The sequence below is a fragment of the Brachyhypopomus gauderio genome, chromosome 12 (genome assembly GCF_052324685.1).
Source record: "Brachyhypopomus gauderio isolate BG-103 chromosome 12, BGAUD_0.2, whole genome shotgun sequence".
In the NCBI taxonomy this organism is placed as follows: Eukaryota; Metazoa; Chordata; class Actinopteri; order Gymnotiformes; family Hypopomidae; genus Brachyhypopomus; species Brachyhypopomus gauderio.
Genome location: NC_135222.1, coordinates 21,896,549 through 21,910,812, shown reverse-complemented (window position 1 = coordinate 21,910,812; position 14,264 = coordinate 21,896,549). Strand labels below are relative to the sequence as shown.

At 43.6% G+C, this 14,264-nt stretch overlaps 1 long non-coding RNA gene across 2 annotated transcripts in view; it reads left to right on the top strand.

Annotated features, from left to right (window-relative positions):
- Positions 1 to 14,264, top strand: part of LOC143528223 (uncharacterized) — a 90,202-nt gene that overhangs the window by 27,463 nt on the left and 48,475 nt on the right. The window lies entirely within an intron of this gene.

Below are 14,264 nucleotides of genomic sequence, written 5' to 3'. Positions count from 1 at the left end.
TGTATGTGAAATAAAAGTAGTGAAGTTTGGAATTTTAAGTCATTTTAATTAAAATATTTGAACCCTCTGAAATCTGGTGATGCAGTGCTGGACCACACTGCACAGCATGCTGGGACATACTGTACAGTGCTGCTTGAATTCTGGGAGTTGTAGCAACAGAAATATATGGTCCATGGCACAAAGCATGGGGCTTTTTGTCCGTCCTCCATGTGTGAGACAAACATGTCTATAATGAGGCCATGGAGAAGCAGTTTTGCTGGTTGTGTGAGCTCAGATAATGATCACAAGCTCTGCTTAGACCTATGGCCCAGTTCGGACCTCATTAATATTCATATGAGATGCCTGTTTTGCAGGAAGTGTTCTGAGTTGATCTCAGCGGTTCACGTTGTTATCGTGGGCTTTAGAGGAGTGCTTTGGCAGTGAATGCATTCCCGGCCTTGACCCATTCCGTGGGACTAGACTCATTATGACATAATCCCACATTAATCCCACTTTAATCCCATCCATTTTAATAACTGATCACAGTGGTTTCCTTAGCCTTTTGTAAACTCCTGGTAGTTTTTTCTCTGTAATAATTAAATAAATGGATCTTGGTTTCTCACTCTCTGAACCATGCATTGTATAGTTACCATGATGATGATTAATATTATTTTTTCAGGGTATGGGTGTATTTAAAGCTTCTCCTGTCAAATGAAAACTTTGAGATTCTGCCAAAGCATTATGATAATTGTTATATTCTGTTTTGTCAAAAGACAAGTAAATTTTGTCTTTTCTTGGATCTTTTTTTCTAAATGGAGATGCTTTTCATGACTTCCTTGCCAAAAACTGCAGATCTGAAAAAGTCCAGCTGACAGAGTCCAGTCCTCCTAAGTGTGCGGCGAAGAGCAGAGCACCCAATGAGCATGCAGCTGGATCACTGGGCTCGGGGAGGGGGTGGGAGGTCGGGGGGCAGCAGGAGCCCACAAATCTGCAGGGTCGTGACCCCCAGTGGGAGGGTGACGCATGTCGGCACAGCCGCTGAGTCACCTTGGTTCCCGTAGCGACCCGCTTTCCCGCTGGCAACGTGGCCTTTCCGTCAACACCTTCAGCTCAGCGTTACAGTGACTTCATCAGTAGCATGGCTGCCAGGAAAAACCAGAGGCTGTCAGTGGTCTGGAGCTGAGGAGATGTTTCTGTTGAAGCCCGGAGTTGCTGGCCAGTTCATCTGCGTCATGTGCACAGGAGAGCCCGTTCGAATTCCTCAGCGCTGAGATACAGCCACAGTCCAGTGGTCAGCCGTAAAACGGCTCTTTTGTTCCTCGCCAAGGCAGCCTGTGAGTCAGAACTTGGACACAGGAAGTTTGTTAATGTGCGTGGGTGTGATGTGCTGAGAGGATGAGATCTTACCTCCCAGAAACACAGAGTGCTGATACGAGGGTACAAAACTCTCACTTCATTAGCTGGTCCAGTGGACATGATGCACAAAGATGAGAGGACGTTATCATAAATAAGAGATGATTATGTTAGATATAGTCATTATAGTAGGTGTTCTATGGACCCAGATGGGCTTGTGGTGGGTTTATGGCATTAGTTGATCTTCTACAGTGTTTCGTTTTGAGGGGTATTTTGCATATTTTCTCATTAGCATTGTATGTATACTAAGCTAAAATGTGCAGTATTGTGAGTTCAAATTCGTTTTCTCTTGCTTTGACTATTCTGTTGATTTAAGCCTTATTGTGTGTTTAAGATGAGCAACAAATCTGAAATCTGAAAACAACAACAATAATTATGGGTTTCTATTAACAGAGATTTATTTAAGAGACAAATCTTAATGCAAACATTTTCCAGTACAACACGCCTTGAGCTGCCATGATTTTCCACAGCAACCCAAAGCAACTGATGATTAGCATGCCGTCAAAAGCACGCGTGCTCCGTGTGTGATTACCAGCGGAGGGGGCACAATGGCCAGAGCTGCCAGCATCTGCGGGTAAAGAGTGCTTCCATGGCCCGGCCCAGACGCACGGCCTCTTTGTGTGCCTGGCTGGAGCCGGAGTCTGGAGTCTGGAGTCTGGGCCGCGTTGAGGCGAGAGGGAGAGGGTGAGTGGCATGTCGGCAGGTGCATGCCACCAAATTACTGCCTGCAATTTGCATTTCCCTCTGCTAAGAAGCATGCCATTATCATATCAAAGGGAACTCACAGCAACGTGTCGTTTGGAGAGACGCGGCATGGCTCGGATTTGAGCAATTAATGCAGCGATGAAGAGTTTCACTACCATATGATGAAGAGTTTCACTACATCCATACACACTGTGGAGGGGAGACTTTGCTCAGCTGGATGAGAAGGTCACACACACACACACACACACATATACACAACACACACACATACACAACACATGTACACAACACACACACACATACACAACACACACATACACAACGCGCACAAACACATACATACACAACATACACACGCACACAACACACACACATACACAACACACACACACACCCACACACCATATGCCTTTTACTCACTCCTCCAATAGAAATAAATGGATTTGCATGATCTTTACCCAGAGTTCATTTCCTTGCCACTCTAAGGCCTGTGTGCATCATTTAAGAAACTTCTTTAACTTTTTAAACTTTTTTTTTTCAGGTACATAATGATGTAGCTGTCGCCCGGTTATGAATACTACCATAATGTCCTTGTGTCCTTTGAAATGTTGCTAAGATTCATTGTTGTTTGTACCTAATTAAGATATATTAGACTACCACACTGGGACCAGCCATTTTCTTATTGTAGAGAGTAATTAGACATATCATCATGTAGGGATTTTAAAACGTCCATCATGTAACCTACACATATTACTTTGAATGGCTGCTAAAGAATTCATTTGTTTTACTGACGACTTCCATGTCTTCAGTCTCTTGTACAATTTGTTGGCCATTAAATCCAAAATACGGTTAAATCAGGGCTATTATTGTACATCTCTTTCTCCTGTTAAGAAACACTCTGTCATTTTGCTTTTGAGGAAAATCTTCTAACCCCCCCCCCCCCACCCCCCCACCCCACCCCTCCATCTCTCTCAGTGGATTGTTCCGAAGCACTCTGCGTTTTCTTTGGGGCTAGTACTTACAAGATGGTATTAGTCACAGCTGTTCTCTGTGATTTCCATTCGTTGCCTGGCACAGGAGCGATTGCCAAGTGCCCGTGAGTGTCTCTCCCCATTCAGCTCAGCCTCCTGCCCAGTCTTAGCCTCATTTCAATGACAGTCAGCTGTCTTTTGCCAGTGCTAAATTGAATTTGATAGAGCACTTTTTGTTTGGATTCACTGCCAAAGCTGCCTGAACAGGATAATATGTCTTAATAATGTATCATAGTTGGCAGTGGTGTAATAAGGGCTGGTGTTCTATATAGTGATTAAAGGTTAGCGAGGCATAAAATATTGTGGGACATTCACAGGGAGAAGTTATTTGCTGGCACTGCTAATTAGGGGAGCATTTGAAGGGCTTTGCATGTATATGCTATTTATGGATCAATATAGTGTACGTGAAATATAATCCAGAATTATAGTCTAGCAGATGATTGGTTAAAAGAGCATTAAACAGCATTTTGTCATTTTGCTTTTCAAATATTGCTAGCTAGGTAGTGGTCACATGACTGGTCACGTCATTTGTGTTGTCACAGGAAGAGAGGAAGCAACTTGCAATAAAATAAGTGTTTTCCCAGGCAGTTGACAGCCTTGAACCATCACCTTCTGAGATGACAGCAACAATAACTTGTTGCCATTGGAAACATCTATCCTTTCCCCATGACAGTGATAGACTATGAGAAAACTAAACTACATTTTTTGCTGTTTTCGGGCCATTTTTATGTAGTAAATTTCACAAATTAAAATGCAGATTTGTGTTTTCCAACTAAAGTTTGGGAGAGATGGTTGTTTCCATGGTAGTTGAACTCTCTATGGCAGGACAAAAATGGTTTCTTTATGCTGAAAGAGTTGTGTAGTAACAGCTAGTTATTCAGAGGTGACTAAACGTTTGCATGTTCTTGTTCATTTTTAAATTCTATCTAATAATACATTTGAGTAGTACGTGGTTGTGAAATATCAAATAGCTGTTATAAAAGAGTCTGGAAAAAAGTACAACAGTGAAAGTGGGTTTTTATAGCTGATAACACGTTACTACACATTGAAAGGCTTCTTAAAAACTGCCTACAATTTTAGCTGGAAGGTCTTGTGACATTTGGGTGACATGTTTTTTGCAGTACCATGCTAATATCCCATTTATTGACTAGGGTATTACATTGTCATCATTCCATTTACAGCTTCTTTACATAATTGGTTTTGCACCAAAATACATGAAAAACATCGAGATGACATTCTCCCTCCAAAAACTGATGGGGGTGTGTGTGTGTGTGTCTTGCTGCTGTCATCCCAGCCTAATTTACTTACAGGTGAATTAGTCTTCACAGTTATATGTCATAAATGGCATTCACCCAAGTTCACCACACCGAGCTCTGCAACTTTTCCATACGGTTCTTCTCTGTCCTGCTGGGAGTCTTATCTTTCCTTCTGATGATATGCACCTCTTCTCTCCTTCCTGCGAGTTCACACCGATCCTTGATGTTTGTGACAGGCCACGATAGGAGGAAACTCTTATCACCGTGGGGTTTGGAGGCCTTGCTAAATTGAAAATTGCAAATGAAATCCGTGGGGTTTAAATTCATCATCTATTATGTCAGATGACCTTTGGCAGCTGCTGATAAAAATGAGCGTATGTTAGCTGCTGATCCAATTTTCGACACTATCCACTCTTTTCACTTCATTCGCAGTCAGACAGCGGACTCACTGCAAGTGAAAATGATAGGGTTTCACGAGAGCACCATTGTGTTGCAGATTAAGATTTTCTCTTCCTATTTGTCGGGGTTGGCCTTGTGGTCCCCTCTCTGGCATTTCAGCATTGTGTAATCAGTTTCAATATCTGCTCCAGAGGACGTGTGTAAGCCATCCTCGTCCGATAAACACTCACAGGCAAAATGTTGGACTTAATAGTTTTGCTTTAGAGCTCCTGCAGGTCAGTTTGTACCAATAACGACTGGCACATGTTAAGTTTAATCTGACATTCTTAAGGAATGTGGCTGGCTAGCTTTGCTCATGGGTTGAGGGTGTACTTTGGCTCTTTGACATGTCATCCTCTGGCTATTAACTTTGCAGGCTTTGACTGAAATGTCAGTTTGACACTGGTTTCCATGTAGCATTACATGCTCTCACAAGGATAAGTCCATATCAGCAAAGGACTGTATAATATGGTGAATACATTTTGACCCATAATTCTGTCTTCGAAACATCACCAACATTTTCATTATTACAAATATTATATTTTAAAATACACACACACACACACACACACACACACACACACACACACACACACACACACATACATACATATATATGAACTTACATATGTGTGTTTATATATATGTTAAAATACTTAACATATACTTAATATATACTTATATACCATTTCTGATTATGTTTATGGAAATCAAAAGTGCTGCAAAAATGTTTCTTTTCTGGTTGTTTTTCTTTCAAGGCCTATTGTATTTTAAGTATTTTGTTACATACAGAAATGAAATTTCTTTCAATCAACTGCCTGCTCAACTTACTGACATAATTACAAATAATTATCTGAATATTCTTAATAATTTCGTTAACGTTGGCTTTAAGAACCCTACCAGAGTTATGTTTTCTTTGATGATCTTTTATAAAACCACGTATAATGTGTCATACACTGTATGTCCTCACGCAGTCATATGATATCCGGTTTGTAAATCCCCCAAAGCTGTTGAGTTAGGATAGTTACCTGGTCCGATTCCTGTGACAAAACCAGTGCTCCTTTTAGGCTAGATCCAGTGGCAGACAGCAGGCCAGCTTTGACCTCATGAGTAAATGCATATCCATGAGACAGAGACGCTTGATGTCCCAGGACGCCATTGTGTGGGGTGATTAAATGTGTCGTGTGTAATTGTAGCACGGTGAGAAGTGTGTGCGCGCTGGGTGCAGATGGATCTGGGAGGAGGGAGGAGGCCCTGGCTCCCTGCGGAGACGCCGGAGCTCGGAGCGGATGTGGCCGTGCCAGGAGAGCTTCCCACACAAATCCATCCATCACTGCACTCAGCAAACCAAAGCACACGTGACGGAGCTAGTCAGCTAAAAGGAATCGAGAGCTTCTTCGTGATGTCTTGGGGAGCAGCCGTGACAGTTAAATGATTCCTCCGTGTGCCATTTTTGGGTCTAATTAATATGTTTCCCGGTTTGTTTTGATTCCCACACTGAGAGAATTTCACAAGCTAACCTGTACTGACACAGTACATAATTTAACCTAAAATCTCTGCTTTAATTTTTTTTTAAATATGTTGGATAAAGTCCAAACTACATGTGAATGATTTATTAGTCTTGCTCCTGTGTTTTTCCGGAGCTCATCTCTTGACGTGCGGCGCACCTGTCACAGGTGCTGATGGTTAATCAGTTATTACGGCAGTTTATTTGGTGGATGACAAGTTGCAATTTCCTCCTGATTTGGGGCATTTGTCAGGTGGGAATTATGGTAGAGGGCATGTGACAAAACACATCACGACTGCCACCCCACCCCCACCCCCACTGCACCACACCCACCCCCACTGCACCACACCCACCCCCACTGCACCCCACCCACCCCCACTGCACCACACCCACCCCCACTGCACCACACCCACCCCCCATTCCCCCCTCTGGCTCTTGCCGTCTCCAGCTATCTCCCCACTCTTGCTCTCCAGTTTTTCCACAAACAATATCTGGGACTCTGAAGTAATAGGGCGGAATGTATAATTAATTACCCAGCTTGCTCTAATTAGGGATGAATAAGTTGTGTCCCTCTCATCATCACAAATGTGGTGATGGTTAATACCAGTTTATGCTATATTAACTGCAAATATGCAATCCTTCTGAGAGCACTTTCCTTGATGAATTTGATGAATGTGACAATAATTAGCACAGACAGATGAGAGCTAAATTGCTACTGACAATGTAATGCTATCCTGCTCAAGGGCTTGGGAACATGGCAAGCTAACATGGCAGGCACCAGACCCCATTTCTAATTAATAGTCTTTCTGCCAGTGAGAGAAAAAAAAGAATGGTAATTGTTTTCGTCAAAGGCTGTGGGGAGCTATCAGGGTAATAAAGTTAATTAGCAGAACAAACAACCTTTCGCAGCCTTAGCAGAATGGGGAAAAGTGTAATTCAGACTGTGGAAAAGATATGACTAGATTAGATGATAGCAAAAAAGAAATTTCACACTAGAGGAAAACAGAAAAAAAAAATCAATTATTCTGCTCCTTTCCCCCCATTCGCTGTGAGGGAGAAACATTATTTCCTGCTGAATGTAGACTGTGTTGTTTTCCTGCTCCTTTGTGTGAGCTTTTTTGCTCATTTGGAAGCTCGTTTAGTTTTTGTTGTTGCTCGGGTGGGGGCACCGGGTCGGCGGATCTTTGGCGGTTACGGACGGATGCTTCCAGAATACGCCGGTGCAGTGCAATTTGTTCCCCATCAGTCTGGTGATGATCAAATATGTTTGAATGCTAAATCCATTATGAAAATGAATTAGAAAAAGGCGATGACAATTATTTCTGTCTGGGACGGTGTGTGATATTGAGACAATATGACATTTTTTGCAGTGGAGTGACACAGTGATTCTCTTTGGCCACACAGGTAATGAAATAGTGTAGCCAGCCAACCTTCTATTCTACCGTTTATTACTATGTCAGAAACACACTACTGAGTTTGACATAAACCTTGACTGTGTGTGTTTTTCTCAGCATGAATGAAGTAAACACACTTCACTAGTCGTGTAGCTCTGTTTGGTGTCATGTTTCATTTCCCAGATAATCTCACATGCACACACACACACACACACACACACACACACACACACACACACAGAGAGAGACAACCTCTCCATCTCTCTCTCTCTCTCCTGCTGCAGGGAGATATCTGTACACAAGGTGGTGGTAGTTACACTTTTTTCATGCAGTCATAGGCCTTGAACACAGCTAATTAAAACTAAGTGAAATGTGTTTTCTGTGACCATGTTTAAAAGAATTGCATTCAGTGATGGCCTGTCAGATACTGGACTTAAAGACATTTTGCAAAGCACTCTGGGGGGGAAAAGCATTTTTGCTTTGGCTTTCACAAGTGGTTTGTTTCTCACAGAAAAGTGAACTGGCAACAGGCAATGAGACCGCTGTCATTCCCAAGTTGCATTCCTGCTCAGATAGTGTTAAAAATGATTTAAAATCCAAAAAGATGAATGTCCATTTATGCTGAGCAAAGTGGACTTTGTGTTTGGATAACTGTAGTGTGTAAATGTGTATTAAGTGTATGTGCGTCATCCACCTAATGCTAATATAGAGGGCCAGTAGTAAAGACAGCCTGCTTCATTGCAGTCACATTTTTGTTTTGTTTAGGTTTTTTTTTTTTTTTGCTTGTTTATTTATTTATTTATTTTTCTGACGCACTGTTTGCCAGTGCTCACCTGGGACCAGTGATAGCTTATCAAAGCTTGAGCAGTTCCCCTCCAACATCGCCACATAATAGAGGCTTTCAGGGAGGGAGACTGGCAGCATGGGGAAACCATGGGAACCAGCGGTCAGCTGACAGCTAGATGGACAGCTTGACTGCTTTTGGAGCATCATGGGAAATGGCTGTCACCTGATGCTGCCGGTCCCCACAGAGATAACCTTCATTGTGACAGCATAAACAAAGATAGTGTTTGGATTGGGGGGGGGTTTGTAGGAGTCCTTGGCTGGGAGGCAAATGCAATTGATCCTTCATTAGACCTGATCAATGTGCTAATTGATTATTGAACCCCTTTTCACTTGTGGCCAAGTGTCAAACTTCATCTTTTCAATAGAATTGATTATAAATCATGATACTTTGTTTATTCGTGATAGATATAACAATTTCCAGGATGAGATTTCATGACACAGGTAATATTGCCCATGTACTAAAGTAAGTAAATGAGGGATTTGGGGTTTAAGATGAGTCTTTTGCTGAAGCAGCTTGTGTTTTGAGGTGCAGGCTAATCCATCCAACACGCTCTCTGTGCCCACAGGCCCTCCAGCCCTGATGTTTAGTGCTGGCCCATTCGCTCCACATGGCAACATTGTCTCTTCGGTTTGCTTGTGTTCCAGTGCTGTGGACGTGTCCACGCGGGCTGTGCAGATACAGTGGACTGTTATGGAGTAGTATTAAAGCACCCCTGCATGTTGGGGTTTGCCTTGTGATGGCTGAGGGTTTTTGATCAGACACGGTGTCTATCATCTCACCCTGCACTGTTACTTTTAGGGCTTATTTTCTTCTGTAGCTCAGTAGACGTAGACCCAATGGATTTATTGGTTCTACAGAATTTTGGACTCAGCAACCAATAAATACAAACCACATACAGAGGGCAGCCAAAACATACATATACTATATGTAGTCACAATGTGTTCATATATCATGAATAGAGCTGCATTCAGACAATATATTTAGTCTTGAAAGTATTCATAGATAATATAGAAATGGTTCTACAATATACAAGGGCATTGGCCTCTAAATTGCTTTGTGTCTTCTTGCCGTTTCCAGGGGTAACTGGGACCTGGAATTGAAGTTCCTTAGACATAATATAAGCATTTAGTTTGATTTAGCGTGTTTCTCCTAATCCTGTAGCAGACAGGCCTTCCCTGACTGATAGCTCCTTGTAGCACATACCAGCACCTGACGGGGCGCAGGTATGGTTCAGGCCACTGGATGTCAGCTCTTCTCTTCATGTTGGACCTTGCAGTTTGAATAGCAGCGTCAGGACATGCAGGAACATATATTTGTCTTGGACCAGATCCCTGTGAAGCCATGGGGGCTGTGACACAGCTGAACCCAGCTGTGAAGTGAACGTGGCACCAGGAGGTTCAGCTTAGTTTTTTCTTAGCATACTCTTTACATCATCTCAGATAGTGTATCGGGTAGTGTAAGACATAGTGTATTCGTTCACTGTATTTGAATTAGAGATTTGCATGGTGATGCATAGCATTTTACAAAAATAACAGGCAAACTGTATCATACCTGTTCCTTTAGTGGACTGAAGACATGGATTATGAACACTTGCTTGCTTTCTCTTGCTTTCATGACATTTATATTTCTGGAATTTAGCAGACACTATCTAGAGCGACTTACAAAAATACTTTGCCGTCTCATAGAATGGATTTTGTGAGTAGAAACATCAATAACATAAGTGTTGTGAGCCTCTGGATGCGGTGCAGTATCACAGAACATCCAGTCATCCCAAACCAACACCCTAGAGTCTTAGGTTCAAACATAGCCAGACATACTTTAACATTTTATAAAATCACTGCACAAATGCTCTCCGTCCCCATTATTACCAAATAACAGAGATCTTATGCTGTCTAGTTCCCATTGCAAACACCTTGTTAACTATTCTTTTCATAGAAGGAGCTTTTTTCATTCATGGCCCAGCTCCTAGGCTGATGTTAATGTTGAGTGCTTTTGTTGGAAAACAAGCTCCTTAAATGTGTTAAAGTCTTCAACCCTCAACGGCATCACACACACACACACACACATGCGTGCACACACACACCTCTCATTGTGATGCAACAACACAGTGGAATATTGAGCCAAGGTGTCTGCCACTTCACAATGCCTCTCAGCTGGGCTCTCCACGAGGCTTTGGCCTCCCAGCTTGGACCGACAATAGCCAGAAAACAGTAGTTTTTATTTATTTTTTTGCTCTGCCAATGTGGGCTAAACTGTTATGCAGATCCATGCAAAACCACTGTCCCCCTCCTTTCAATGAAACCTCTTTGTTTTAAACATGTAGCTTCAGGGGTAATTCGGCTAATTGCTTGACAGGTTCTTACTCTGAAGCAGATTAGGAAGTCTGTTCTGCAGGCGTGCCAGTGGCTTAGTTAAGGAGTAATTTGTAGTAATTTGTTGAGACCGAGAAACAAACAGCCAAGCCTGGTATGGAACAGGCTAAAGTGTCTGAGCTCTGTTATTGGAGTCTGTTGTGCTGATAATTAAATAACAATAGGACGCGTGAAGGCGAGGAACTGAGGAGGAAGGCTTCACTTTGGGCAATGCAGGAGATTTTCATGGAGATTAGCAAGATGTTTCACCTTCTCATCTGGAGAGACTGAAACAAACACCACATTGCTGGTCCACTTGTCTTCATTACCATTGCCAATACCAGAGATATTAATCATTTTTAACATTTAAGAAAAGATGCTTAAAGGTAGCATTGATCGTTTACTGCAGTCTGCTGCATAAATTCAGTCTAGTTTAATAGGTACTTTGGAACATTTATCTGTTTATTTATTCCTGTATTGGTATGACAGAAATGATACCAAGACAGAAAAGTTAGCATAAAACTTTTCATCATAGTTTTTTTTTTCCAGCCATGTTAATGTCAGCATTGTCACTATTGTTAATATGTGTTGAGATTTGATATCACAAATTACCACATCAGTGAAATATATATTGACATTAGCCCATGTCCTGGTGTGAACCTATATGCATCTATGTAAATTTGAGCAACACAGCCCTATGTAAATAAAGTGGGCTTATCCTCCAGGGTTTTGACACCTCATTAAACTGCAGGCATAAGAGGAGGGTGTAAAGGCCTCCAGGCTCCCTGGCGTTGCAGTGTTGAACACAGTGAGAGACCTCGCACCTCCCCTGGGGAGGTTTTGTGTTCGCATTCACTCCATCCCGTCTGCAGGGACGCTTGTCGAGCTCCTGTTTGACAACGACTCCTCGTTTACAGCTCAGGAGGACACATGCACTCCACACCGCACTGGAGGCGTTTACTCTCTTGTTTCTCCTTGTCTGGAACGGTCCACTGAGGGACTCCTGCACAGATTTCTTCAAAGACGTGACTATTTCGTCCGATCATGCTTGCTTCTCGCACGTTCACACCTGAGCTGCTGTGAATCTTTTGGCAAGCACACATCACATCAGTTAACTCATGTGGTGAAAGTTCTGTCTGATATGCAACAGTGTCTCCCAGTTCCTGCCCTGCAGACCCCATGTCCCCCCCCCCCCAGAATGCCAAGGTCAGAGCATAAAGGGCTTGGGGAGCAGAATCAAGTGTGTGAGTGCAGGAGATGAATGTAGATGTGTCAAGCATTAGTCCTTGTGAAGGGTTTGGCCCAAAACCCAAAGAGACAGAGAGACTGGGTTGTGTTACCACCTATACAGGCGGGCCTGGCACTCCACGGTCCAGCTTGTGCGCTCGCCACAGTGAGCGTTCATGTTACCACTGGAGTGAGTCCACATCTCTGGTGTCTGTGCCAGCATCACGCCTGGCTGGCAGTGTTGACAAATCTGGCTTTCTAATATGGGCATTACAGGCCTTTAAGACATCAAATGATAAGGCTTACGGATCAAACGGATTCCTTGTGGCAAATGTGTGGCGGGATTTTCCTTTCTCTGTGGACTCACCGTCCATTCTGTAGAAATGCAAGTGTCTCAAGAAAAGTCATGGTTTTTGGTTAATTAAATCTAATCACAAATCTGGAAATATTATGATCATTAATTTTTATAAGCAGAATTTTTAATTAATTGACCAGCCAACCAGCACATGTACTGTCTACCACATCACAGGGATAGTGATCTTGACAAGCTAATCACACATGCCGTTTTTGTTATTTTTTTTGAAGCGCTCAAGGTAAGTGATGAGTGACGAACAGCTTCCCACTGAGTGAAACAAAGACGTGCTTTCTGCTTCACCTCCTCGGCTGCCTTGTTTGGACTAAAGCACTCATAGTGGGTTGACAGTGTGAAGCTCTTAGTGGTGAGCTGCCCACCCTACCACCCCTGGCACACCCCTCCAACTCTCCACCCCTCTACCCCTCCATCTCTCCACCCCTCTACCCCTCCATCTCTCCACCTCTCCACCCCTCCACCCCTCCATCTCTCCACCCCTCCACCCCTCCATCTCTCCACCCCTCCACCCCTCCATCTCTCCACCCCTCCATCTCTCCACCCCTCCACCCCTCCATCTCTCCACCCCTCCACCCCTCCATCTCTCCACCCCTCTACCCCTCCATCTCTCCACCCCTCTACCCCTCCATCTCTCCACCCCTCTACCCCTCCATCTCTCCACCCCTCTACCCCTCCATCTCTCCACCTCTCCACCCCTCCACCCCTCCATCTCTCCACCCCTCCACCCCTCCATCTCTCCACCCCTCCACCCCTCCATCTCTCCACCCCTCCATCTCTCCACCCCTCCACCCCTCCATCTCTCCACCCCTCCACCCCTCCATCTCTCCACCCCTCTACCCCTCCATCTCTCCACCCCTCTACCCCTCCATCTCTCCACCCCTCCATCTCTCCACCCCTCCACCCCTCCATCTCTCCACCCCTCCATCTCTCCACCCCTCCACATCTCCACCCCTCCATCTCTCCACCCCTCCACCCCTCCATCTCTCCACCCCTCCATCTCTCCACCCCTCCATCTCTCCACCCCTCCACCCTACAACAGCAGGATCCCTCTCTCAAACACATGTAATCACATTTACACTGGAAGAGGCCTGAGGGGCTTCCTGCTACCACCCTTGTACCGACCACCACTCCAGGAGTGACAATAGCACTTAGTATTGATTCTCACACACACACACACACACACACACACACACACACACACACACACACACACATACACACACACACACGTGTGCGTGCGCACACACAAACCCTGCACGTTTTTTATTGACGGAAATAATTACATGCACCATAATGCAGACATAATGCACATAAGCATTTACAATAATAGCACAACAGATGTGAAAAAATTGTATGAAAAGACACACCATATATGTGATTAATATTACTATATATTACTAATATTACACCATATATATTATTAATATTACTGTTAACAATAACACGTTGTAATCTATGGATGTTCTGGTTTATCTACCTAAAGGTACTTTTGTAAGATAAATTATGAGAAATCTGGAGTCTAATATTACTTCTAGTGTTACTAGGATATATATACTAGTAATATTACTCCTAATATTAGTACTAGTGAGTTGTTCTTTTGCAGCAGTTGAAATGAAGTTTAAATGAGTTTCAGGAAGCCGTGTGCAGCAGTGGTGGATCGATGCAGTGTGTGTGTGTGTGTGTGTGTGAGAGAGAGAGTGCGTGTGAGAGAGAGAGTGCGTGTGTATGCGTGCGTGTGTATGCGTG